At 40.2% G+C, this 27529-nt stretch overlaps 1 protein-coding gene across 2 annotated transcripts in view; it reads right to left on the bottom strand.

Moving 5' to 3' along the window:
- CPNE4 (copine 4) overlaps positions 1-27529 on the bottom strand; it is a 257825-nt gene that overhangs the window by 175670 nt on the left and 54626 nt on the right. The window lies entirely within an intron of this gene.

The raw sequence follows: 27529 nt of genomic DNA, 5'->3' as shown, positions 1-27529 counted from the left end.
GCCAAACGCCACCCTGCATTGCAATTTTTTCCAGAACAAACCCTACCAAATTCAGACCCTGCCCTTCAGCTGAACTTCTTGTGAAACATCCAATCCCTCTCTGCTCAGTAGGCACCAGGAATCAGAATTTAATGTTTGATTACTTTTCCTCTACTGCCAAGGGAGGGAGGTAGCCAAAGAACCAGCACTTTTGTATCTCTCCAGACTACAGTTTTATCTGTTCAAATGGATGATTAGGAGACTTGAATAGTACAAAGCCTTAAAATGGAGAAAACACAGAAAGTCGGCAAACTTGATAAAGACACAATTACCTTGCATTTGTAACCCTCCCACAAATACACACCAACTTTAATTCTGCTTGTTTTGAAGATAAAATTCCAATAAGTATTCATGTATGCCATTTTTTTTCCAGAAAACTCATGAAAATTATTCGAGAGAAAAGTAGTAGTTCATTGCTCAGAAATCCATTCCATAATTCAGAAAAGTATATTTTACTCTTTTCCATATTTATTTAATAGCCTTCAGGAGACAAGTTCCTAGTTACATATTTGGTGAGCAGCATTTCCTTGCTGCTTGTTCTGCTCAGTCTCTTTTGAGAAGGTAATATGGAGTACGAGGAAAAAAATCATCACTGATTATTTCTATTTCAGTGTGTTTAGTGATTCCCAAGTGGGGAGGAAATCTACAACACACTGCCCTAAAGACTGACTGTCTTTACACAAGCAGCATGGAAATGAAAACGTGCGGAGCAATGGGCATCTTGGTTTCCCCAATAAGTTAAATCACTAAACTGCTCATGTCATTGCAGAGAGCTCTACAGGCATCATAAGGGACTGTTATTTTTGACAAGAAGTGTCATTCTTCATCATTAAGGCATATGCATGAGAAGGAGGCAAATCTTCCTTGTTACTTATGCCTGGTGCTCCTTCTGCTTGTGAGTCTTTAGTTTGTCTCTTCAGTTTGGGGGAGTGGGAAGGAAGAAACAACACTACCTCCAAAGATTTCCCACCCATGTAAGATAGGATATTAGCATTTTTTATGACCATCATACAAGAGAGCTAGATTTTGAAAAACTTTACTTATACCAGAAGAAACCTCCAACAAAATAAACCTCCCCCTCTAATATTCACTCAGATTAAACCTGGCTGAACTGCCTCCAAAAAGCAATGGGATTTTTTTCTCCTCCCTGGGATTCACGCTAGGACCCAGGGATGGTACGCATGGGCCGAGGACCCATGAAAGTAGGTGCTCAGGAACACACATTGAACTCTCTTTCTCCCTCCTCTCCATAATGTATAAAGAGGGGACACAACTACAGGGAACATTGCCTTACAATACTGCACCAGCCACCTGACATACACCTGAGGTAAAACGAAGGCCTGCACCAGTCAGGATTGCAATGTCATAGGAACTCCTCCGTCAAGGCTTCATTTTGTGCCAGAAGAACCGTCCATTGAAGCACATGCCTTCAACTGCTACCTTCAACTAAAAAGCTCTTTTATTCAGCTATTATCTCTACCCATACCACAACAAACTTCAGGCATTGCTATTAATTTCAGTGGCCCAATGATATTTTTGGATTCAGCACTTGCCTGAAATACTCACATCTAAGATAGGGTTTAAGAAAAAAAAAAAGAAAAAAAGACAAGGAAACGGGGAAGAGATGGAAATTTTACAGTAATTACAGATAAGTCCACATTTAAAAACAAAACAAAAAAGAAGATCATGAACCCACATGCAGAATTTGGATTCAAAATCACATTCAAACTTTATGGGTTTGTCTCAGTGTAGAACCCATTTTTGACCCAGATCAGAAGCAACTCCTGAAATGCTGGGTTTGGCGGGCTCATGAAGCAGTTTCTCTGGGTACTGGAAACCAATCTGCAAATTGGGAGCCTGCTTACATAGCCCACAAGCGGAGGCAGACAACAGTGCTAGATCACAGAAAAGCTATTCCAGAGCATATGACGAAGGAGCTCGCGTCTATGGAGCCAGCACAGCGGTGCATGGTTAAAAACCAGATGCAGCTCAAGCTTTTCCATGCAGAAGCCTCATCTGTTCTGTTTCGTTTCTCTGTGCCACCCCTCAGAATCCCTCTGCCATTTTTGCCTCTTCTCCTTGATTATAAGAGACAAGTCCCTGTGGTAGTTTGGGACTGGATTTGATACCTCACAAAGTCTTTCACTGATTGTGAGGCTTTCCTGAATGACAACTCACAGTATCTTTTCCACTTTCTGCCTATTTACAGTCATTTTGCTTCTCTTACACAGAAGGATATGCACATGTACAGAATCCACATCTAAAGTCTTGGAAGCAACTCAACATTTGGTCTTCTTCTATCACACTTGCTTTCTTTGTAGCCATTTGTTTACTTAGGTCTAACTTTTCAGGGTGAGGGTCATCTGTTCCTTCAGGCCTAAGCAGGCTACACTTAGCTGACTATTCCCAGCCATGACTCCAACTACAGTGTCAAGATGAACCCACTTTACACAGTCAGTTCCTGGAATGACTGGAACCAACACCAGTGATTATAAAAACTATTCTTAAACTACCCTCTAGTTTTATGCCACCACCACATTGCAAGGGCAAACAACTATGGATATTTGGGTACCTCAGCATCTTAATATCAGCTTACATCATTTATAGGTCAGAGAGACATAAATCCATCCTACAATCATTTGTATCTCCAACTGTGGCAGTGATAAAAACATCACTCAAAACACGTCTTCTTGCTCATACTGTATATTTGATTTATCTAGCTAAACTGACATATCTGCCTTCACCTTGCAAAGAAACAAGGACATTTACAAACTTCAGTGTAAAGCTAAACCACTGCAGGATGTTTATTCTAGCAAGTGAACTTCATCTGAGAAATCTTATCTTTAAGGCTAGTAAAAGACTATTATTTGCAAGATATTGGTTGGTACGAAGCCACAAGATTTGCAATTGAAGTATGTAAAACCAGAGTGGAATAGTGCTGTGTGTGTAAATTATGCATGTTTCTTATTAAATCAAATTCCTTTAACTTCTCTTCTCCTTCCCCCCCACCACTTATTATACAACTTGTCATCTCTTATTTACACGCCATATGATACACAACCCAAAGAGAGAGGGCAAACATCCACAATATGTGCAGGAAAGGGAGATATTTGCATTTAAGACATGAATATGCATTAGCAGGCAACACATTCCAGATACATATTTTAAAAGTGAGACTATTTATTTTGACAAGCTTATTGCTAGAAATGCCACTACGTGCTCCTCTATGCCTCCCAGCATGGAGCTGGTGCTCTGAATACACAACACCCATCTTAGAAAGAACTGAGATCCTGCTAAGCCAGTTTCAAAGCCATGGACTGAAAAGGAAGTCACAACACTGGCAGGTAGAAGCAGGAAAATCTTGGGGACAGAGGAAGAATCTGTTCCTAGCATTCTCTCTTTTCACCTCCTTTATTTTTTTCTCCTTCTCTGCTCACTGTAACTTCTCTGTGAAACCAGAGAATTCCTCTGAAAAACTGGAATCTCCTGGAAAAAAGTACCACTTCTCAAATTAAAATTACAATTAAAAAAATCGACTGGTTTTGTTTCTGAAAACAACATGGGAAACCAGTCTTCAAGGGAAAGAAGATAACGCCCTTCTGCATTCCTCTCTTTCTTTATTTTTCTCCTCCTTTTTTGTCCCTGCTTTTCTCTCAAGCAAATGAGTAAGGCCCCAAAAGATAAGGTTAAGTGGGATTTAAGTAAGCTTTATTCAGTCCCTTCTATTCCATAGATTTCCCATGTAACCTTGGGCACTCACTCACATCACTTATTCTTGGATTCTATGTCTATACAAAGAGCACAGCAGTACTTGTCAGCCTCACAGAGGTGATACAAGTACAAATGAACTGGTAACCAAATGCTATGTGAGCAAGGTATTTAAGCTAGACAGGAAAACAGAAAGATCAGCCTTCTGGTCAAGGCACCAAACTTTAGAATCCAGGCTCTGCCACAATTCTCAGTTTTGTTTAATTCTTAATTCCTCATCCACTGCTGCAAAGGAACGGTGCTTACCTTCCTCTGTAAAATGCCTGAAGGAATTAAGAGAGTTTGGGACATAGCTGGCCAAAGCTTAGACAGGAGATGGCTTGCTTTGTTGTTGTAAAAAGAAAACATCAATTTTCCCATTACATTTTCCAAGCTTTTATATAAAAATATTAAAAAAATCCCAAGCACATACTTCTCTTTCAGTCACGAAGATGATTAAGGGAGTGGAACATCTCCCTTATGAGGAGAGGCTGAGGGAGCTGGGTCTCTTTAGCTTAGAGAAGAGGAGACTGAGGGGTGACCTCATTAATGTTTATAAATATGTAAAGGGCAAGTGTCATGAGGATGGAGCCAGGCTCTTCTCAGTGGCATCCCTTGACAGGACAAGGGGCAATGAGTGCAAGCTGGAACACAGGAGGTTCCACTTAAATATGAGGAAAAACTTCTTTACGGTGAGGGTGACCGAACACTGGAACAGGTTGCCCAGAGAGGTTGTGAAGTCTCCTTCTCTGGAGACATTCAAAACCCGCCTGGAAGCGTTCCTGTGTGATATGGTCTAGGTAATCCTGCTCCGGCAGGGGGATTGGACTAGATGATCTTTCAAGGTTCCTTCCAATCCCTAACATTCTGTGATTCTGTGAAAATGTTGCAACATATGGCTGCTTGAAAGGCACTCAGTGATTTTCAACTTAAATGTATGAAGAAAAGTGTTTTCCCTTCAAATCTTTTACGATAGCAGCTTCCTCACAAGTCCCCATATCCCCCCGCTCACACATTTTGCTAACACTTTGTAAAATGCATGAAAAAACAAGTATTCTGTTTTCCACTCCTCTGTTTTGTTTTTCTTCTACTTTGAGTTTGATATACACTTAGAGCTTCCTTTCCTCTTTCCTTTTGCCCTCTCCTTTCTACACATCTCCATGCTTTTTGCAGCTTTGTCCCGAGTTTCTGAGCAGCTGCCTAGAAACAAAGTTAGTTAACAAGTTATCACAGTCAAATATGCTAGGCTTTGAGCAACGGGACTTGAAACATTCACCAGAATGAAGGAACCAAAGAGGTTATTCTGGACTACTGCACAACCTGGGCTGTGCACTGTGCAGTAATTTTTCTTGTGACAACCCTAGAGAACTTGTCAGATGTACTAAAATTTTATAAGGTTTTTTTTTTGTTGTTGTTGTTTTTAACCACATAAAACATCACAAATGTCCACAGTGTTTTATGGAAACAAACTGACTCTCAACTGCATGACGTTCACAATATGAATTTCTTGTTTGTTTTTGTTTATTTCATGCAAGGACAACAAAGATGAGATTTAGAGAAGGGGCTGGAATAGGAAAGCCATGGTTTGCACAGGAATGCAACTGAATGGTTATTTGAAACATAAGCAACATTGTATTAATACTCTTTTTAAAATGTAAGTTCTGCTAAGTTTCTTGCCTGATCAGAATCCAGGCAACTATACAGAAGTTCAGATAAACTCAAGGCCAGTCATCAAAATAGGTAGCTTAAAATAATGACATTCAATACTCTTTCCAGTTTCCAGCATCCCAAAGCCACTTTCATTCTTCAGACATGGCTCTTCAGAGCTGTTTTCAGTTGAGGCAACAGCTCCTCACCCCGAACTCCACCAGACCTCAGTGGAAGTCATGTGGTTATTCAAGAACGGTGACAGCAAGGTACTCCACATCTGTGACCTTCAGTATTGGAAAGGACCACTGCGTCATCTTCACCCGGCTTACTCCCATATATATTGTGCTAATAGAGAAAGCTACATCGATAAGGCACTAAACCCCAAATACAAAGTCTTCCATTGTAACCATAACTTCAGCGTGCAAAAAGCCAGCATCTTATTTGGCAGAGCATGGTATGGTACTAACAGAGACAGGCTTGTAGCACTCTGCTTCTCAAAAGAGGCAAAAAGCACTAATCTGAATTATTTAAACTTCCTGGCCACCAAGAGAGAAATGTTGTGCTATCAGCTGTTGAGCATCCTTAAGAGAACAGCTGGGCTTCAGAAAATTTGGGTCATGCCATTGATTTCATATACACCTTATTGTGTCTTTTGTGGTCCCACTTAAGGAGTTTCAAATTGTGTCTGACACTAGTTTTAATTCATCTTAGATTCATTGATATTTGCTCACTAAATTCATGATCCAGAATGAAAAGTACGCAAAGCAGCCAATACCATGGGACTTTCAAACATGTCAAGACACAAGAGCCCATACTACCTATCAAACCAGAAGATAACACAATGATTCAGGAACAATTTTTCTCTAAGTTATGAATTCATAGTTAATACTAACAATGTCATAGTAGAAAGACTTGCATTTTTAATGCTTTTAGGTGAATGCATATGCAATGTGGCTGACACGGGACTACACGGTGACCCTCCTAGACTGGGAAGAGACATTAAATGTATCGTACTAGCATGCACAGAAGGAAGCGGGCACTTGTGGCTGGGGTGACCCAGTTTATCTGATAGTGCACTTACATTGGTGCTTTAATTCAGTCAAGACTGAAACTTTTAAGCCAGTTGCTTGGTCTACTCTTACTGTGCGTGGGTTGACATTATGGCGCACGTGGATCTACACTTCTTTCGCATGAAATTAAACCAGAAGATACACTCCAGGAGTGTACCTAACACACTCCAGCCACTAATGGACATCCTGTGTCTGGGACTAGATGAGAAAAACTAGAGCTACAACTAAATTTAAAAAAAAAAAAGTCCAAAAATACATAGTAGAGTCGGGTTCTCAGCGCTAAGTATTTTGCTCTACAGATCCACTCTTATTGGCCTGTGCTATTTATTAATACAGACTAAGGGGTCAACAAAGTCAGCAAAAGCAACTTAAACTGGAAAGTTTCCTAATTTGAAATATAATCTCTGAGCTACAGAGTGAGGTACCTGTGTCAGCCCAGCTGAAACAGACTTTTGTGAAAACAGAAGCATGGAAAACTAAATCTGGGGTTTTTTTTCGGTGATACAGTAAGCAGAGACTGCATTTCACAATTCTATCTATCCGCAAAGTCCTCGAGCTGTGTCACTTTAGATCCAAATCACTGCTCATGCCACTGATACTGGAACCAGGGCTGGAGCTAAAAGGTAAGGATGGCTTCTGCAGATTGAGTGATGTGCTGGAGAAACAAGAGATACCAAATACCGAATAGGCAAGATCAGTCCTTGGGAAATAACAGGTCCTGAGCTGAACTAATGAGAAGTTTACCTGAGGCTGGATTCCTGAGACTAGTGAAGGAGAGATGCAATGTTATTAAACATTGGGAGGTTTCTGCTTTTCTGGATAGAAAAGGGTACCTGATGTGGCTTCACCGGGGTTTCTAGTGCATAAAGAATACTCAAGGGAACAGCACAATTAGTTGTGTGAACGGATAAATAAGGCCACAGAGTGTCACAGTCCAACTCTGGGGATACACCATATTCCTTTCTTTTTATTTCAGTCTGTTTCACAGCACCTGCATTTCTATACACCACAGTAACAGAAAACCTTACGCAGCTTTTGCTGAATCATGTATTTTTATATTAAACACTGAACAGCATGCCAAAATAGAGAAACGAAATTAACTGAAGTATCCTAAAAATAGTAAGAAACTCCACAAGCTTTCAACTGTTCTTTGTGGCCAAAGATAATGAAAACTGTAAGTTTTGTTACACAGCTGATGTACAAAATCTACTGTTACAGCCAATTAGACTGTCAAACTAGACCAAAGCATGTAAGTGTATGCTACAAAGAGAAAATCCTACACATATACATTTACAGGACTTCTTTGGCATTAGTTTGACTACTTGTAATGAAAGTGCTACATAATTTTAGGGTAAGAAACAATTTTGACGTAAGAAACAAGTAAGGTAAGGAGAACAAGTCTCTTAGTGTTACTTTCTCAGAAAATCGGGAGAACTTACAACTGGTACCATTAGGGAATACGCAATTGAGATAAGATGAAGGTGACCTCATTAATGTTTATAAATATGTAAAGGGCAAGTGTCATGAGGATGGAGCCAGGCTCTTCTCAGTGGTGTCCCTTGACAGGACAAGGGGCAATGGGTGCAAGCTGGAACACAGGAGGTTCCACATAAATATGAGGAAAAACTTCTTTACGGTGAGGGTGACCGAACACTGGAACAGGTTGCCCAGAGGGGTTGTGGAGTCTCCTTCTCTGGAGACATTCAAAACCCGCCTGGACGTGTTCCTGTGTGATATGGTCTAGGTAATCCTGCTCCGGCAGGGGGATTGGACTAGATGATCTTTCGAGGTCCCTTCCAATCCCTAACATTCTGTGATTCTGTGATTCTGTGAATCGACATTTCACGTGTTTCTAGACCAAAATATCTTGTGTTCCCCTAAGCATTCTGTCATCACACTGAATGGGAAGCCAAAAGGAATGCAATTTCAGACTCTTGTCAGCAGAAATCCAAAATCTACGTAAACAGTAGCTCAGAAATATACTAGCAGTAGTACTTATATAGTCCCTTTCCTTCAGCTCACAATAATTTCATATCAGTCTAAAACTTGCAAACGTAAGTTAAAACACTTCACTGTCCTATGAAGAGTAAATCTACTGACTTGGATGGGACTATCCACAGTAACAGCATGGACATCAGTGCTCCTAAGTTGCAGAAATCAAGGACACATCATTCATTCATACTATTTATAATGAACATAGACACTTAAATGATATAACACAAAAAAACAACCAACAGTAAAGCCCATGATAAAAACAAAAAACCAAACACAACAACACTTCTGGGGAGGGAAAAAGGGATCAAAATGGTAGCACTTGTCAATATCTACAATAATTGCTCTATTTTTTCAAGTTTTTCAACAGGGAAAAGCAAAACAACCTAAACCCAGACAAGTGTAACCCACCCCAGGCCCACACAGCACCAGTAGCTTCTCATCCTCACTTCACTTCTCCTGAGCTTTGCAGATCAGTTGTGTGCACAGCCACAAGCTGAACCAGATCCAGGAACTGATCCAGCAGAGTCCACAAGAATGTGAGATCACACTCTTTCCCACAGTTACAATGCAACTGCGTCATTTCCCCAAAGCACGATCCACCATAGTGGTGCCAAAATAACCTCCCAGAGAGGGTACAGGATAAGCGTGCCTGAAGAGACCGAGATACAAACTGAGCCACAGAGGACATGCCACCACTTGGTCGCTCAAAGTCACTGTTCTGCAAACACCAGTGTTTCTTTAAGGGTGAAAGCGGTCCCTCAGTGAAGGCATCCCTAAACCAGTGGATTTGCCACAAATCACATCATGAGAGAAAAATACAATCTATTGATGAAGCGCAATTTGAGAAAGTCATTTCTCTAAGGGAAGCTTCCTTTCTGCAGTCAATGGGATGTCACTGCATACACACTGATTCATGCACTCTGAGCCAAGAGTGTGTTTGCAGGATCAGTATCAAACAACCACATTCATCTTCAAAAGCTCTCTATATAATCTGCAGGAAGATTCAGACCAATTATATATTTCATGACTAATTATTCTAATTAAACTGACTGGTAGCACATTAGTGATTCAGACAGAAAACAAAATATTCAGACTTTACATTCTCCTCCTCTGCACTCCAGTGAAATCTCTAACGTATCTTATGATGTTTTATTTATCTCAACCCAAAGGCAAAAAAAACACTGAGCTTTTCCCCAAATAAATTATATCAGCTTCCTCCAGCCTCTTATAAGAAATCTACCCAGTATGGTGAGATGCTGATGCTGTTTAATGTCATCCTCACTGTTTCACAGTTCCAGTTTATAAAACATTTCTATATTGGCATACACTTACCCACACCATCTCTGAGCACCACCGCAAGTACTTGCAAACTGTTACCGTGAGCTGCCTGTTGGCAGCTTCCTGTTGTATTGCAGCTATTCTATTAGACACGTTCTTGCTGATGGTTCACATCCCAGTGAATTTCCAGTGACTTACTGACTCGCCGCTATAGCCCCAGCTGCTCACAATCCCTTCTGTGCATGTCTCCAAGGGGCTGACTGCTCTATGGAGAACAGGAACAAAAATCCCTGTATTTAGGACAACTACTACCTCTTGTTGAGAATGGACCTTCCCATGTTTTTGTACTTTTGAAAATAAAGCTGAGAAAGGAAATGAATGTCTCGTGACACTATACAAGTAAACCATCATTATATCCCTGTATTTGCATAGGGAATTCCAAAAACGTCCAGAAAGTCTTCATTAAAGTGAAGACTTATGGTTCAAAGCCAAGTGCTCAGAGTAGTAACTTCCAGAATGAGACTACCTGTGCAGCCACAGTTTCTCTTTTTGCCTGCAAACAATTGCAAGCCCTAGTTTAATCATGATTCCCTGCACCTCATCCCCACAGGTCTGCTGTCTCACATGGGGCGCAGGGCAGACCAGACTCCCAAATGGAGTACTGAATATAACTAAAGGATTGTTTCTTCCCCCCACCCGCAACCCCTTTTACCCCGGACAAATCAATAACCATCATTTACTGCAGTGCTTATGAATGTTTTACTGATGCAAACACTTTCTTCAAATACTGAACTGATATGGTACGATTGGCTACATTTACATCCTTGTATTGTCTTTTGAAACTTTAAAATGTCTTCCTGTTGACCTAAGGAACTTCTTCTATGCATAAGCAAAAGAGAAGAAATCCATGAAATAAAATGTTTGATAAATCAAAAGAACCTAGATTCATTTCTTTGTCTGGGTGATACCCTTAAGACGGCTGGCCTTGTAAGACCAAGAGGAGAAGATCATGGTCTGCAGCTAAATGTGATTGGGAATTGGAAGTACTTCAAAATCTGAAGAGCTCAGCACCATGCTATTCAAATCAATTCTTCACCAAGTACTCAAATAAAATAAAAAAAAAAGAAAAGAATAATTTAAATTACCCTACAAGGTGCTGGCCCAGAGTTCCAATTGCTTCTAAAATAAGATCCAGGTGCTCTTAAAAGTCTAAAGCAGCCTTTTAATTTTAAATTGCTCTTCACTGCATGTGCTATGAATGCTGATCTTTAAAAAGCGTGTCTAAATGAAAACACTCCATACTGCAGAATAATTGGTTTTCTCAAAAAACAAAGCTGCAACAAGATAGCCCTGGCCAACTTCAGTGACAAGCCATGTTTAATATTTTCTATAAGCAAAAGATAACAAAAAAAAAATCCATGTATGTTTTGCTCTCTTTTCTCCATGCTCCAAGTAAAAACTTTCACTCCATGGTAAGCTACTACACCTTGGCTACATCAGACTTACTACTACTCAGAGGCCTATCATTACGATTATTCATATTGTGATAATACTTAGAGACCTAGATAAGGATCTTACTATCCTTTGCAAATAAAGCAGAAGAGATATTTCCTGCCCCTAAGAGCCTACATCTAAGTAGTTTATAAACACAGACAACAGCGTGGCAAGCAATTGGGGAAAAAAGTCACCTGAGCAGAAGCAATACTTCAGGCCTGAGTTTGCATACATATACTTTTAGAATAAAACTCCAATTGTGCAATTGGATATAAGGTTCCTGCCCTGCAGGGTTTTAAAAGACCACCCTTAGCAGTGGTGGGGAAGAATACGTCCACCACACCCACACCTACTGGAATCTGCCACTGCAGACACACCATCACCCATCACTTTCATACAGAGATATTGCAACTGCTGCAAAAAGACAAGAGTATCCAGCTCAAAGAGTATCCATCCTGGTATAAACCTGAGTGAAGAGTGATTCCACCTGAACTAAGTGCTAAGATCTGAGTACCATAAGGTTATTCCACTGAGAAGGAAAACGGGTTAGAAGTCAGGTAGCTTTGATGCAAACTATTTTAAAACATTCATAAAGAAGTCAAATGACCAAAGTTTTTCCTTCCTCACAGCCATAGATGTCCGTTAGACAAATCTCAGATCCAAAAGCCTAATCTCTAAGCTTCTCTTGGGACCACCTACCACTGCTCTCGAGGCTGTATTAAAGTTTCCATGCTTACTGCTTTTTAGATACAGTCTCATTTTGATTCTACATTAGTGTCTCTTCTATCTTACCTTGCCTTCCTCTTTCTCCCATTCACACATACCTACAATCCCCAAATATAACTAGACTGAGCCCTTCCAGCCAGATCATTCAGGACTGGCAGTAGCTCCCTGTTTGGGCTGAACGAGATTTCTCAGACCTGCCATAAAACAATGCTGGTCACAAAGTAAGGTGTAGCCTGGGATTTTGAACACTGCCTGAAGGCAATATAGAGCTGTAAGGAAATCAACAATCGTGTTATGAAAAAGCTCTAACAACCACTTTTGGAACAAACTAATCAATCATAAACATTTCTCTTCGGTACTATGTGAGACACACCAGCCTTCCTTTGTGTTTCACGTAGTAACAGCAACCACTGGCATAAAGCTGACTTCTGAATGACAAACACAGCATGTAACTTGGTCAGCAGTTTACCAACCGGTTCTGAATATATATGCTATATGATTGCCTCCTTTTCAGCTTTTCCTACCTGCATCTGTAATGAAAGAAAAAGGCAGGCAGATGGTCAGTAAATTATGTATTCTCAATGCAAAGATCCTCAGGAGTAGCCAAATTATACAACAGTTCACAAGAGATAGAGATAAAAGTGTGTGCTCTTTAAATAGACTGACCTCCAAGTCCAGCTGAAACCAGCAGAAAAAGCAGAGTGATACAACGAAGAGGAGGAAAAAAATAATTAGCCCACATCAGCTGTGCTCCAGTTAGATGGATAAGAACAGACGGCTGCTTTGAAAGAGGATATACAGACAGAAAGAGGGATACTATGACAATGTAAACTCTGTGAACTCTGTCATTGTGCCAGAATCTTATTTAAAAATATTCCCAACTGATACAATTAAAATGTATTCAAAAATATGGCTTTCCTTGGTTTCAAAGTTTATTAAAGATGCATGTATTCCTTGGGGGTCTTAGTATTTCCCTTCCAAAAATAACACAAAGATAAAGTGCTGATGCCCAACTTAACGTGAGAGAGAGAATACGTGCAGCTCTTCTACATCATAAAGAAAAACTTCAGGCTTTTGAGCGGTTCCTTAAAGTGCAATAATGATTCCTTTCATTCTTTAACTCCAAACTATGTGAATTGGAAAGGTTTCCATCATAAAAGAAAAGCTCAGAGACCAAAACATTATCTAGTTGAAAGAGCTACACTAAGTGTGTTATTTTCTGTTACAACTGTGACTTGCAACCACCTTCTTTCCCACAGAAAGCAGGGGCACCTGAAGGTCAGGACATGGCCACTTTAAATCATGACAGCATTAGGCCAATCCTGAAAAGCAAAGCCTACAGAATAAATTTTAAAAAAAAGCATACAAGCCCTGCGACCACTTTATTTTTGGTGCCAATACTGCAATTTAATGTTGAGCAGCAAATCCACAACCAACCAAAATCTGGGCAAAAATCTCTAGAAGTTAAAAACCAGCATCCTGTAAGTTGAATTAAAAAAATAACACTTTTGTGAGGAATCCAAGTTGCATGTAGAATTTTAACTTTTGTTAAGTATAAGTCTCAGTCTCTACCATAGAATTAGTTACGATCAACAGTTTCCAAAATTATCAGAGAATCTCAATACATTCCTAGTGAAAAATATAAGTCATACATATAAAAAAAAGGAAAATTTGGCTGTAACATTTTGGCTGTGACTTCATCATGGAGTTATTAGGCTAAACATGGGAGAACATCAAGTAAGTCCCACCATCCTAAGGAAGGAAGAAGGGACACTCCTTACAAAATACAAGAATTTCTGCTTTATTAAGAGAAAGAACAAGATTAATGCAAAGATGGTCAAGGAACTATTTTGGGTTTTATATTAAAGAACCAAGGAAGCAAACAGGCAAGCACAGGGCTTTGAACAAAACTAAGCACACACTGGGCTGTAAACAGACTACTGAAACATTGGATGATAACTGACAGCGTAAAGGCAGTAACTTCAAATAGAGAAACAAAAGCATAGGAATTTATACTGTATACTCCTGTGCAGAATAGGAAAGACACACGCATGGCAGCTCGCATGCCCAACATAAGCTGGAGAAGTGCAAATACGTTTTTAAAACAGCAAATGTCACTGTCGGCAAAAACAGTTCCTGCAGCCACGTGGAATCCAAAGGGCAGCCAGGGGAGTAAGGCTATTGAAACTAGTCCAGTTCACGTGGCAGTGACACAGCATAAGCTTTTAAGTTTACACAAGTAACAAGGCTACAGCAGACTAATTGGCCCTTAAACAGCATTTAAAGTTAAATACAACAAGGTACAGTGATCAGCATAATGTTTCCCTGAAGAAGCGTATAGAAGTGATGTAGTGCACTTGGTTCTACACCAGCAGCCGCTTCTACACCAACAGCACTCATGAGCTGGCTGATGTGATAGTAAGCTAACGAGTTTTTCCAAACATTTGAAAAACAAAAACCTCAAACCTTGTATTTTTCCCTTTAAGTATATCATGACAAATTCGGATTACCACAATGGATAGTTTTCTGCTTCAAAAACACAACGTCCTGGGTTGGTGTGGAATAAAACCAGCATCTCACAGAATTATGAGATTTACCTCAGATAGTCACAGTTAATATTTTATGATGAATTTCAACCTAAATTATAAAGAAACTGTCTGAAAATCCACTGTAGGTCTTTGAACATAGAAATTATTGATAGGGAGCTACAGCTATGATTCCAGTTCCAATGACTTACATGATCTTCTAGAGGAGACTGTTCAAACCAAGAATTGGCTTATCACATATTTTTATTTTGCCATCTTCAAGTGTGACATTTGGAACAATAGGCAAGTAAATTTGTCAAGCCAGATCACCAAAGCAACCTACACCCAATAGTACAGATTTCTATAGACTGTCCATAGTGCCCTGAAATTTTCTTAGCAAGTAAGCACCTTTGTAGAGCCAGGATTGGTAAAAGCTGTTTGACTGCTGTCAGCAGCAGTGGTGCGGTGGTGGTAACTGCCACTCCAAGCCCTCTGTGAGGAACAGGGGATTTTTTTCAGCCCTGTTGCTTTACTCCTCTGATGTAGTCTCTTACTAGTTTACACACGCCACTGTCTGGGATCTTTTTTTGGAGGATGTAAAAGGTAGTAAAAGAATTAAAAGTAGAAATCACCATTCTGATGTTTTACTTAGACACAGTCTTAGCTTCCAAAGAGAAAATGTGAAACACCTAAAGCAAAGCTGCAAAAAAAGCACAAGAACTCAATTTCAGTCAGTGAGGTGGTTTGCAAGCTGTGAGCTGATGGGCAAAAAGCCCCTTTCTTTGACAAGTAAGATTCAAAAGAGAAATCAGGGAAGGTGTAATTTATCTGGAAATACACTCTGGCTTTGTATTCTGCTTTGCGTATACTCTGAGCACCCACCAGCAACTCATACAAGGTGAACAGCACAAACTTTATAAGAAATCTCAATGCAGAGCTATGCAGATAATTGATGCAATGTGGCTCTGCTTGGATTTCATGATTTTTATATGCAAAATTATAAAGTTTTCAAGGGGAGAAAGGAAAAAAGTCAATCCATTCCATTTGTTAAAAATGAAAAAAATTCAGGCAAAGACTGAAAATATCTCTTAACAGATGAGGTCAGCACATCTATATGGAAATGCAGTTTGGACACTTCTCAGATTTCATGAAGTCTATATTCTGACCTGATTACAACACAACTAATGCAATATATTTTTAAGCTACTACCAAACATGAGGGAAGATGAAAAACAATTCCAGTGAAATTGCTTTTACTTTCCTTTGCATAAACTTAAACTCCATCAATTCACATCAACAGCATCTTATCTTGTTATGCACTGGTTTTAAACCAAACCAGCTTAATGAATTTGGTATCCCTGGTCAGTCAATTATTTGAACAGAAGACTTTTCAAAGAACATTAACAGTAATTCAGACTGCTTTTCTAAACCAGTTATTCTCACAGTTTCATAACCGCTCTTTCACTTCAGGAAACAATTCATATTAGGCCCTAAAACCTCTCCCAATAAAAGCAGAAGAGGTTCAAGTTGCTGACAATCTCCCAGTCCTGTTCTGATGCTATAGGTTAAGAATTAGTGTACCGATCAATCAAGTGCATTATCTATTTACAAACCAGCTCCAAAGACTCCTGTTTACTGTAGGTTTATCACAATCTGTCAGACTACTAAAGTCAAGTCAGGCTTAAAATCTGTCCTGGAGATGCGTGAAGTTTGTGTATCTGTAATAAATAGCTCATGAGAGGCAGGCATATCACTGAGCTCATCTGAAATGTGCATCTGCCTGCCCATGATAAAAGCAGCCTTAGACTCTTCACCTAAGTTTAAAATATTACGTATCTGATGGATAGATAATTAAACTGCAGGCAAAGAGGGCAAAAGAATCAAAAATGTATTTTTTTGAATGTTGGGCTGCTGGTGGCACTATGGCAACTCCTCCCATGCAGAACTGCAGCATTTTTCCTTTTGGTTGATGCCAAACGTCACGAAGATGATGAGAGGGCTGAAGCACCTCTCCTACGAAAACAGGCTGAGAAAGTTGGGGTTGTTCAGCCTGGAGAAGGCTCTGGGCAGACCTTATAGCAGCCTTCCAATACCTGAAGGGGCCTACAGGAAAGCGGGAGAGGGACTTTTTACAAGGGCATGGAGTGATAGGATGAGGGGGAATGGTTTTAAACTGAAAGAGGGTAGATTTAGATTAGATATTAGGAAGAAATTCTTTACTGTGAGGGTGGTGAGACACTGGAACAGGTTGCCCAGAGAAGCTGTGGATGCCCCCTCCCTGGCAGTGTTCAAGGCCAGGTTGGATGGGGCTTTGAGCAACCTGGTCTAGTGGAAAGGTGTCCCTGCCCGTGGCAGGGGGGTTGGAACTAGATGATCTTTAAGGTCCCTTCCAACCCAAACCATTCTATGATTCTATGCTAAGATATGCTTAATACTAAAAGTAGTGATAATGTATCCCCCCACTTCACAGACTGGGGCTGGATTTCTGCAAAGTTCTCCCAAAGGCTCTTCAGCTACATGAGCTACAGGTACACTGTGCAACCATTTCATCAGGAATCAAAAGTTTGGGGTTTTTTTAAGTAGCAGTAGGATTTCTCTAATTATTTCTTATATTTTTATTATCAGCTCTTTGGTTCCTTTTACTTGCTGAATGCCTCTGAAAATCTCTTTTGAGGATCTATATCTGCAAAAAACTAGTGCAGTATTGCATCAGAAAACACATCCCAGTTTTTATTTTACAGTCTCTGTTTTGTGAGTGAAAGGGAGAGATGGAGAGAAAGCAAGCTCCTTCTTAAGCTCATCCTTCATGGCTGTCAATTCTTTTATCTTGACCTGCAATGGAGCGACAACTGAAGGTTTCCCACCACCTGTACATTCTCAGTCCACACTACCTTGTCTCTGCCCCACAGGGACACATGAAAACAAAGATACCTCTCCCCTTTAAGCACTCTGCTTAAAGGCTGTCCTTACACGCTTGTGTACAGAAAAGCTCAAGTGTCCTTTTTTGTGCAATAAGGGATTACTGCTACAGATTTTAGAGAAAGGTTGATTTCTTTCTGCAGTAGAAGAAAATAATCACTCTCAGCTAGCTATAGATAGGAGGGTATTTGCAAGCCCTCAGATCTAATCCTGACCCTCTGGGTACTATGAAGAGTACTACTAATAAATACCAGACAGCAGCATTCAGTCTTACAGGTGTGACAGACAACTTCATATCTATTCTACAAACATATAAATTGCAACAGATCACCAAGCCAGTTATCCAGTGTTTACAAAGCAGTGGGAGAACTGCGAAGCCTTCCTTTTCCTGATATCTTCCTTAGATAATTTTGAAAATATTTTGAATGGTCTCTTTTTTTCTTTCTTTTTTTTTTTTTTTTTTACCCTACTCGTACAACAAAACTACAAGGCTTGACCTGATTTTAAAAGTGAATATTAGAATCATAGAATCATTTTAGTTGGGAAAGACCTTTAAGATCGAGTCCAACCATGCACCTAGCACTGCCAAGTCAACCACTAAACCATGTCCCTAAGCACCACATCTACATGTCTTTTCAATACCTCCAGGGATGGTGACTCAACCACTTCCCCGGGCAGCCTGTTCCAATGCTTGACAACCCTTGCGGTGAAGACATTTTTCCTGATATCCAGCCTGAACCTCCCCTGGCACAACTTGAGGCCGTTTCCTCTTGTTCTATTGCTTGCTACTTGGGAGAAGAGACGGACACCCACCTCGCTACAACCGCCTTTCAGGTAGTTGTAGAGAGCCATAAGGTCTCCCCTGAGCTTCCTTTTTTCCAAACTAACTCTTGTTTTATTAATATGACTGAGAACATGGTTTAAGAGTCACAGCTTTCATGGCAAGTTATCCTGAGAAGAAGTTGTGAAAGGTTAGTGAAGCATGAATTGAGAACCACCAGACAGACAGCATGGCTGCAGGCAGTATTTGCAACCACATCTTAGGATCATTAGACATACTGATGAAAGGGCAATAATAACAAAGAAACATTCACAACTAGGGGGAGAGGAAGTAATTCAAATGCCATGTTTCTGAGGCAAAAAAGCGCTTTTATTAATAAGAGTCATGTTTTGTCGGCCATAGTATTTTGACCAAATGTGATAAATACAAGAATAAATGAGAACTCCTCCTAGTTCTTTCTTGATATTTCATGTCTGCAAGCAAATTACTCAACAAAATTACTCAACAGCTAAGATGAAGGCAAAATTGTTTCTATCAGCAACAAGACAAATGTTTTCAAAGGTACAGAGAAATCTGACAACTGAGCACCCAGCCCAGTTCCCTCTTTCACATGTACAAATGGGAAGAGATGTGCATAGTGCTGCTTGAAAAAACACTGATGTGCACTAATTGAAGATGGCAGCTGGAGTATAGTTATACAGAAATTGTTCACAAGAAATGAACAGAGTTCTTCAATCACTTCCACAATCTCTGATCAACTGGAAACTGAAACAGGATGTAAAAAAGTACAGGTCATTCAGATTTTCATCTAAGCTAGTACAGTATTAAACTGATTTTTAAGCAGGTAACTATTTCCTAACATGAAAAAATTACTATGCGATCCCACAAGTCTTTGATTCTTTCATTTCCATAGCTCTCCCAGGGGCAGATTTATCAAGCAGAAGGCTCCTGGAAATTGGTCCTGACAGCAGATCTTCCCAGTAGAGGATGCTCCAGGCCACAGGATCAGGGAGAGATCATGTAGCTTTTACCACCTCTCTGTATAAGTGCTCCCTCCTGACTTCCCAGGAGTACACTTGTTTTTATTCATTTATGTAAACTATGAGAAAAAAACTCTTCACTCTGCCATGACATGAAGACAGGGGACCTGAAGAGTTGGACAGATACAGCCAGAAGTCAGCCTCCTACTGCTGCTGTGGCAGGGGATCCCACAGCTCTGGTAGAGAGAAAGCAGCCAGCCCAAACATGACCACTCTCAGTAAGAAAAGAGACTTCTACAACACAAGTTCTCTCTTTCTCTCCTTTGTGCATGCATTAGTTTCACAAACTGCACTACAAATGCAGAAATTGCTGTTTGAGCTAGTGGAGCATTATGATAGTTCAGATATATATTGACTCAAAGTGACAGCATTTGACTTCAGTTGAGACAATCTGTCTGATTTGAATGAGCTCAAGTTTAAAGACCAGTTGATTTAAAAAGACAGGAAAAAAAGCACTGTGGCTATGTTTAAATGCTGAGACAAGGAGGAGGCTCAAGAGAAAGCAGTAGTGATGGATGAGATAAAAGAAAAAGTTATTACAAAACGGATTTAAAATAGATAGCCACTTATTACTACCTGGGGTATGAAAAGAAAAATCTCATCAAAACCTAATGACATTCATGTTTCTGAACTAGGCACAGGAGGAAAAAATTCCCAGTACCAGCTTCTAATCAAATATTTGCCAACACAAAAGATTCACAGCCTTTAGTTTTCAGACTTCTGACTTTGCATAAATAGTTGGAAAAGACCTGGGAGAGGAAGAGAGTTGTTTTTCTTTTTAAAAAGAAGGGTAATATAAAATGCAATTGTAGATTTTGACTTTATGCATATATGTTTGTAAAAATGTACTCAGTGCATTAGGAGTTGAACAGAATATTATGAAAGATGTTCTGTAGTATATGGGGGAAAACTTCACAGTAGTTCCCTCCTGCCTTGATTATAATGAAATCGTCTTTCAAAGAGCATGTACTTTTTAAATATGCTTGTAAGGCTAAGAATTTACAAGGAAAGACACAAAGTCTGTTCTTCTCAGAAGACAGCTGGGGATTTGCTGTTGGCATCAGGGCTCTCCTCTGCTTAATTTGTTGTAGAAAAGGACCATGTGCATGTGGAGAACTTTTTCCTCAAAGAGTTAATGACGGGAGCTCTTCAACAGGCAAACCCTTGGAACAGAGGATGCTTCCAAAATGTTAAGGCTTGGAAAGTAAAATATCCAATTAGACAAATTCAGGCTGAGAATGGACCGAGATAAAATATTCAATTAGCCTGCAGTCTGACCCTGCAGACTTCCAGTGGTGTTTGAAAAAGATGAGCTGTCTTTGTCATTTGCACCATACAGAAAGACTTCAAGGAAATATACTACCAGCAGAAAGCTGAAGCTAAAAGCAAATCTTGGCAGCAACAGAGGTTACCAACTAGCAAAGAAGAAATTCTTGAGCAAAGAAGCATTCATTAGCATCAACATACACTTAATGAAAAAGAACAAAGAAAAGTACAATATTGAACTATAAGGATACAAAAGGCTATAAAGCCATATACACAGGCACATTGCTGTGGTGTAAATAAAACCACAGCTTTCTGTTTGATGAGTTAGAACAAGAGTGCTCTAATGGCACCTGAAAAACTCTTAAGCATCATCTCCTAGGAATACTCATTGGGAAATAAATGCAGCAGGACTGCTCCCATTTCTTCTTAGGTCCAAAGTTCAGTAATCAGCACATCTGCAAATAGATCATCATTTGCAAGACGTGCAGGGCACAGATCTGTGCACAAGACTAAGCGCTCTAAAGACATGAGAGATTTGGGCAGTAGTGGCCACTCAACTAGATTGCCAGCTCCAAGTCAGGAATGGTAGGACCCTGGCCTCATGGTGGCTTAATTAAAAAGAATGCCATTGCCCATCTTTTCTGATGACGGTCTTGATCACTTCAATTAAAGACTCAATCCTTCCCCATTGGCTTTCATCAACCAAGATTTGCATGAATCCAAAAGTATTTTCAGTAAATCTAGTATTTCATCAAAGACTTTGTCCTAAGCTTCGGCCAAAGAAAATGCAGGTGGCATTTCCAATTCGCAGTTCCATTCCACACCCAAAAGAGAAGAAACCCCAAATCTGCAAATGAATCAGAAGTTTCTTCACGATGAGAGAAGCTAATTTCATAATAGCTATTCGGTGAAAGCACCTCACAGAATCACAGAATGGTTAAGGGTTGGAAGGGACCTCTGGAGATCAGCTAGTCCAACCCCCTGCCAAAGCAGGTTCACCTAGAGCATGTTGCACAGGGTCCGTCCAGGTGGGTTTTGAATATCTCAAGAGAAGACGACTCCACAACCCCCCTGGGCAGCCTGTTCCAGTGCTCTGTCACCCTCAAAGTAAGGAAGTTCTTCCTCATATTCAGATGGAACCTCCCTGCCACCAAATTGTGCATAATCTGATACCAAACATCTCACCAGAACTTTGTAACTCCCTTCCTTTGTCAGAGAAAAATCTTCATAAGATGGTATGTTCATCTTACTGCTACCTCATTAGTTACAATTAATTTTGTACAGGATGTGTGTTCACCAAGTTGAAATCTTAAGAGTGAAATCAGAGAAAGAATGTCTAGAATCTGCTCTAGCATTAACTAATATTAAATAAAAAACTTCAAAAAGCCAACAAACACCCAATAAACCAGCCCACTGTGAAGCCTTGCAGCTCTTTAAAGCAGAGAATAAATCCCAAATCACTGCTTGAAAATCTCTACAGGGATACAGCAATAGGAAAATCTCTATGGAAATACAGCAATAGCTTTTGGTGCTGCATTCCTAAAATGTTCTGAAATAAATGGGGTTCAAATAACCACCCAAACAAATCCATGTTCCTTGATGGGATAGATATGCTTCAAAATACAGGATATAACAGTTGCCTTCTTATACAGTCATAGACAAATTGTAAGACTAAAATCCCACATGGCATTGAGAAAATGAATGGGGTTTTTCACAGTGTCTCCTCTAATACAGGAACAAGGGACTTTTAAAATGAATCATCAAGTGGCAAGTTCAAAAAATACAAGTAATATTACTTTATTCAAGTACCACATAAGCTGCAAAACTCTATGTCTCAAGATATCATGAAAGTTTAGTTTTTAAATACAAAAACTTTTTAAATTATTTGAACAAAGTTATGGAAGTTAAATCTACCAACTGTTTTTAATAACAAAGACAAATTCTTGTTTAAGAACTCCCTGAGCTGCAGATCACTGAGAGCTGGCAGAACAAGGTGGAAAGACACTTTTGTATTTCCCTGATCTCACACTTCTTCACTGTCACCAACTAGCAGATGTGAGACGGGGTCAGACAGGCCTTCAGCCTGATTCTGTACAGCTGCGAGTGGCAGTAGTTCTTGTTTCTCATCATTAAACTTTCAGTTCCATCCAAATGCTTCATCTGTTACTCTGTTCATCTACATGAACTGAAAAAGGTGTATTTATTTGGGTTTATTTATATATGTACATTTTTTTTTCTTCACAGTGCTTTTTAGTTATTTTGGAACAGTTTGGTAGAGTCATGGAACAGACTCCCCTATTTCATGGCTTGTTGGCTTCTTCAGTGGGCTGTAACAGCCACAGATGGATAACATGAGAGAGATTTTTGGGTATCTATGGAAACAAGTAGCTGAAGTCTGCTTCATGGTCTTCTCTTCAGATCCTTTCTCCATGCTAGGAAGGGGCAGGGAATCTCCCCCACCTGCCAATATGCAGAGGAGCAAAACAAGGCAGGTGCTGGGAATGGAAATAGGGAGCTGAGGCAGGTGAGGAGGCAGAGGAAGAAGGACACTGGAATTAATTCAGAAATGAAGCAAAAGAGAGAGCAGGACTAAGGGGAAAAGCAAATAGAGATGAAGAGCAAGACTGTGGCCTTCCTATAGCTTGATTCCTAGGTAGCCTGTTTAGTAGGCTCCACCGGTATTCTACACATGAATTAGTTCAATGAATTTCCAAGCTAACTGGTTTCCTCTGTCTGTTTGCATGAAGGTCTGTGTGGATGTGCAGGGTTAGTGCTCAAAGCAAAAGAAAAAAAGAAAACTCAGTTTTGTTTTTTAATCATGCCAAGCTGATCCTTGAAATCAAATGTCATGCTAAGTGACAAGTGAATGCCTTTTATTTTAAAAACACCGAAATGAAATGTGGGTTTGCCCAACACATTTTTTTCAAGACTCCCTGAGTTTCACCAAATTTGTGACCTCGGTCAACATTTTAATGAAAAAAACCTAATTCACTAAACAAACCTATCCAACAAAAAAAATTCAGCCAATTCCATTAAAATGAAACTGCATGTTGCCTCTGGGTGCTGCTTTATTTGCTCTGCAGTTACTCCAAGTTTAATAAAAACTTAGGGGGAAAAGCAAAAACTCTGCCTGTTCAAATCCACAAGGTAGCAGATACTCTATATCCTGCTGCAGAAAGCTATAAGTGTACAGCTACAAGATGCCCTCCCTGATTTCCAAACATGGCTACTGTCTTCCTAAGCTTCTCTTCTCTTTTCACAGTTACAGACATCACATTCCATCTGGCTACATCAGGCTATATTACACCTCCTGATCTCATGTAAATCTCGTATGACCAGACGCAGCTCAGCAACTTACTTGACTTTCAAAATAACGTGTACTTTCAATATGCAGATAACCTGTGAACAGGCCCAAGCTACTTTCTTACGAATGAGAAGTTAACTAGAATTTCAGTGCTAGCACATCTCGGCTGAAGACCGCAGTGCTATACATGATTAACATTTATTACACAAGGACATTCACACTGCAGGTGGGTAAAATAATCATTGGAGCAAAGGAATTTATCATAACGTACCTTTCCCTGATTTCACTACCACACTCAGCCATTCACCATCTGAAGCTTAGACCAGTAATTAAAGTCCTTGAACACATTCAAATCAATATGGAAAAACAGCCATCAAATTATTATCTCTTAAGTACAACATTTGGCCACCTTGCAAGTGTCCCTGCCTAAAACAAGGCCAGAAGAGCTAAAATTCAGCCCCAGATCAGCAAATTGTGTTTTAGTGCATGTGGATAGCATAATCTTAAATTTTGCTATATCAGATCCTCTCATCTCAGGCTAAAAATACAAATTTCATGTGAGAGAAAGAGTAAACTGCCCATTTTCCTGGGAGACACAATATATTGTTTAAATTCTAGATTGGCAGAGATAGTGCTTTTCAGACAGCATCAACATACATACACAGAGGAATGTGAGAGGGGAGGTATGTGTGCACATTTGTGCATGTCCACATGCGGGTTTGTTAATAGAGAAACATCTACCCAGACAGGAAAAGAAAAACAGAAAGCATATCAGGGCCAGAACTGAGGACAACACTGAGACTTCTTTGAGTACTTGTCCATGTTCTGCCTGTGTTCCTCATGGTTTCACATCTGAGGAGTAATGTGTCCACCCTCAAATGACACAGGGAACGACAGGCCAGTCAACCTCACCTCAGTTCCTGGGAAGGTGATGGAGCAGTTAATCTTGGAAACCATTTGCAGGCACATTAAGGACAAGAAAATCATCAGTAGTAGCCAACATGGCTTCACCAAAGGGAAGTCATGCTTGATCAACTTGACAAACTTCTATGATGAAGTGACCAGCCTGGTAGATGATGGGAGAGCAGTGGATATTGTCCACCTGGACTTCAGTAAGGACTTTGACACTGTCTCCTGTAAGATCCTCATGAAGAAGCTGTTGATGGGTGGGCTGGATGAGCAGACAGTAAGGTGGATTGAAAACTGAATGGCTAGGCCCAGAGGCTGGTGATCAGCAGCACAAAGTCTAGTTGGAGGCCAGTGACTAGCAGTGTACCACAGGGATCAATACTGGATCCAGTCCTGTTTAACATCTTCATTAATGATCTGGATGATGAGGCAGAGTGTACCCTCAGCAAGTTTGTGGATGACACCAAACTGGGAGGAGCAGCTGATACACCAGAGGATCATGCTGCCATCCAGAGGGACCTCGACAGGCTGGAGCCTCATGAAGTTTAACAGAGTGAAGTGCAGAGCTCTGCCCTTGCAGAGGAATAACCCCATGCACTAGTACATGCTGAGGGTCACAACCAGCTGGAAAGCAGCTTTGCAGAAAAGAACCTAGGGGTCCCGATGGACAACGAGTGGAACATGAGCCAGCACTGTACCCTTATGGCAAAGTCACACGGTATTCTTGGCTGCATTAGATGAAATATTGCTAGAAGATGAAGGGAGGTGATCCTTCCCCTCTACTCGGGATGGGTGAAGCCACACCTGGAACACTCAGGGGGGATCTTATCAATGTATATAAATACCTGAAGGGAGGGTGCAAAGAAAACAGAGGTAGGCTTCTTTTCAGTGGTGGCCAGTGCCAGGACCAGAGGCAATGGGCACCAGTTGAAACACGCGAGGTTCCCTCTGAACATCAGAAAATACTTTTTCACTGTGAGGGTGACCAAACACTGGCACAGGTTGCCCAGGGAGGTTGTGGAGTCCCCCTTCTTAGATACATTCAAAAACCATCTGACACAGACCTGTGCAACTGGCTCTAGGTGTCCCTGCTTGAGCAGTGGGGTTGGATCAGATGACCTCTAGAGGTTCCTTCCAACTGTGACTTTAAAAAAAAACAACTCACCACAACAGAAAAACAAGCACATTAAAAAAAAAAAAAAATTAAAAGTACATATATGCCATTTCCAATCTCTGGAAACAGCGCATACCCACTCCACAACAGCATGGATATTTTCATTCTATATTTACAAGTGCGGGTGGCATAATTTACACAAACATACACATATGCACACACTATACTGCAGAACTGAAAAGAAAAATTCTCCTCAGCAACAGGCTGACATGTTTTATCAAAATTTTCCCAGAGACAAATACGCACAGATTTCTCACTTTCAGAGATTGTCTGTATCTGTAGAGTGAATCCATCACATCCTAGTGTTTCTAATAGCATGCTTAATGCAACCCCATCAACTTAAACCCAGCAGCTTCAGCTGCACCCGGCCCAGCAGGAGCTGTGCAGTCAGTCCTCTGTCCCCTCCCTACCTTTCAACTGCACCTATTTGCAAGAGCACAACCATATACAGCCCACAACCTGTATTTCAGGCACCTTCAACCTAGCTGCTCCCTGTTCATAAATCCTCCACACAACCAGAATATCTGATCAGTATGCATGTTTCAGTAATACTGGATTTTGCTACAGTCTGTTTGGAGACATCCAACCTACAAGGGGTTTAAGGTATCTGGAAATCCAAGACACGTTTGTGAAGTCACTAAATCCATAGATACAAAACTTCTAAGTTACACTCCTGTTTGGGTTGTCGTTTAGTGATTTCTATGTTGACTATACTCACTTCATGGGTATCTAGATCTTTTCAAAATTATTAGTCTGTCTGCTGTCTCAGGTCTTGCTGGATCATTGATTGTCATCAGCAGAAGATTCTTCCAGCCAAATTATGTCTTCAGCCATACATGAGTGAGTCTGCTCAATTTAGCTCAGCAATTGGAACTTAATTAAAAATTCTGTTGAGAATGTGTGGGACAGAATAGGAAAAGGCTCAGCACATCAGAGCTGTATTAGCTCTGTAGCACTGATACGAACCTGAACTAATAAAACCTTTTTGTTCATACTGAAATGAATACCCTGGACTTTCATCAGACAGTAGGAGCAACTGACGTAACATGAGAATCGTATCAGTGAACAGATCTGTTCTGCAAGAATTACGCTATTCAGACAATCACTTTCTAAATTAAAAACCACATCAAATAAAGGGAATCTCCATTACACCATAAGAATATATTATTTAAAGCTACTTACCCTGCTCATAACTGGCCACAGACAAACTGTGTGAAATGCACTCAAAGTCATTCAGAGAACTGAAATGGCCCAAAAGATTTCAGTCTGTTTTTTCCAAACAGGGACGTTTCGTTTATTTTGACCTTAATATCCATTGCTTGGTTAATTTCTACTATTTAAGTGATTACATACATGAAGACACTGATTTTGTAGCACTAGGACAATTGTGAGAGTTTTATTCCTATTTATAGACTGGTTTTCTACCAGGAACCTATCTAATGGTTCCACAGCAGCAAACTAAGAAAAGAGGAAGACTACTGCCAAAAAAACCTTAGGTTTGCTATGCTGGTGCTGACCCTGCACTGGAAAAATTTCAGAGGTCAAAAATACACAACTGGAATAACCGGAACAAAACGCCCAAAATCTGACAGACTTGGCTGAAAATGCTAAAT

The sequence above is a fragment of the Nyctibius grandis genome, chromosome 7, assembly GCF_013368605.1.
Source record: "Nyctibius grandis isolate bNycGra1 chromosome 7, bNycGra1.pri, whole genome shotgun sequence".
Lineage (NCBI taxonomy): Eukaryota > Metazoa > Chordata > Aves > Nyctibiiformes > Nyctibiidae > Nyctibius > Nyctibius grandis.
This window is presented reverse-complemented; position numbering and strand designations above follow the sequence as displayed.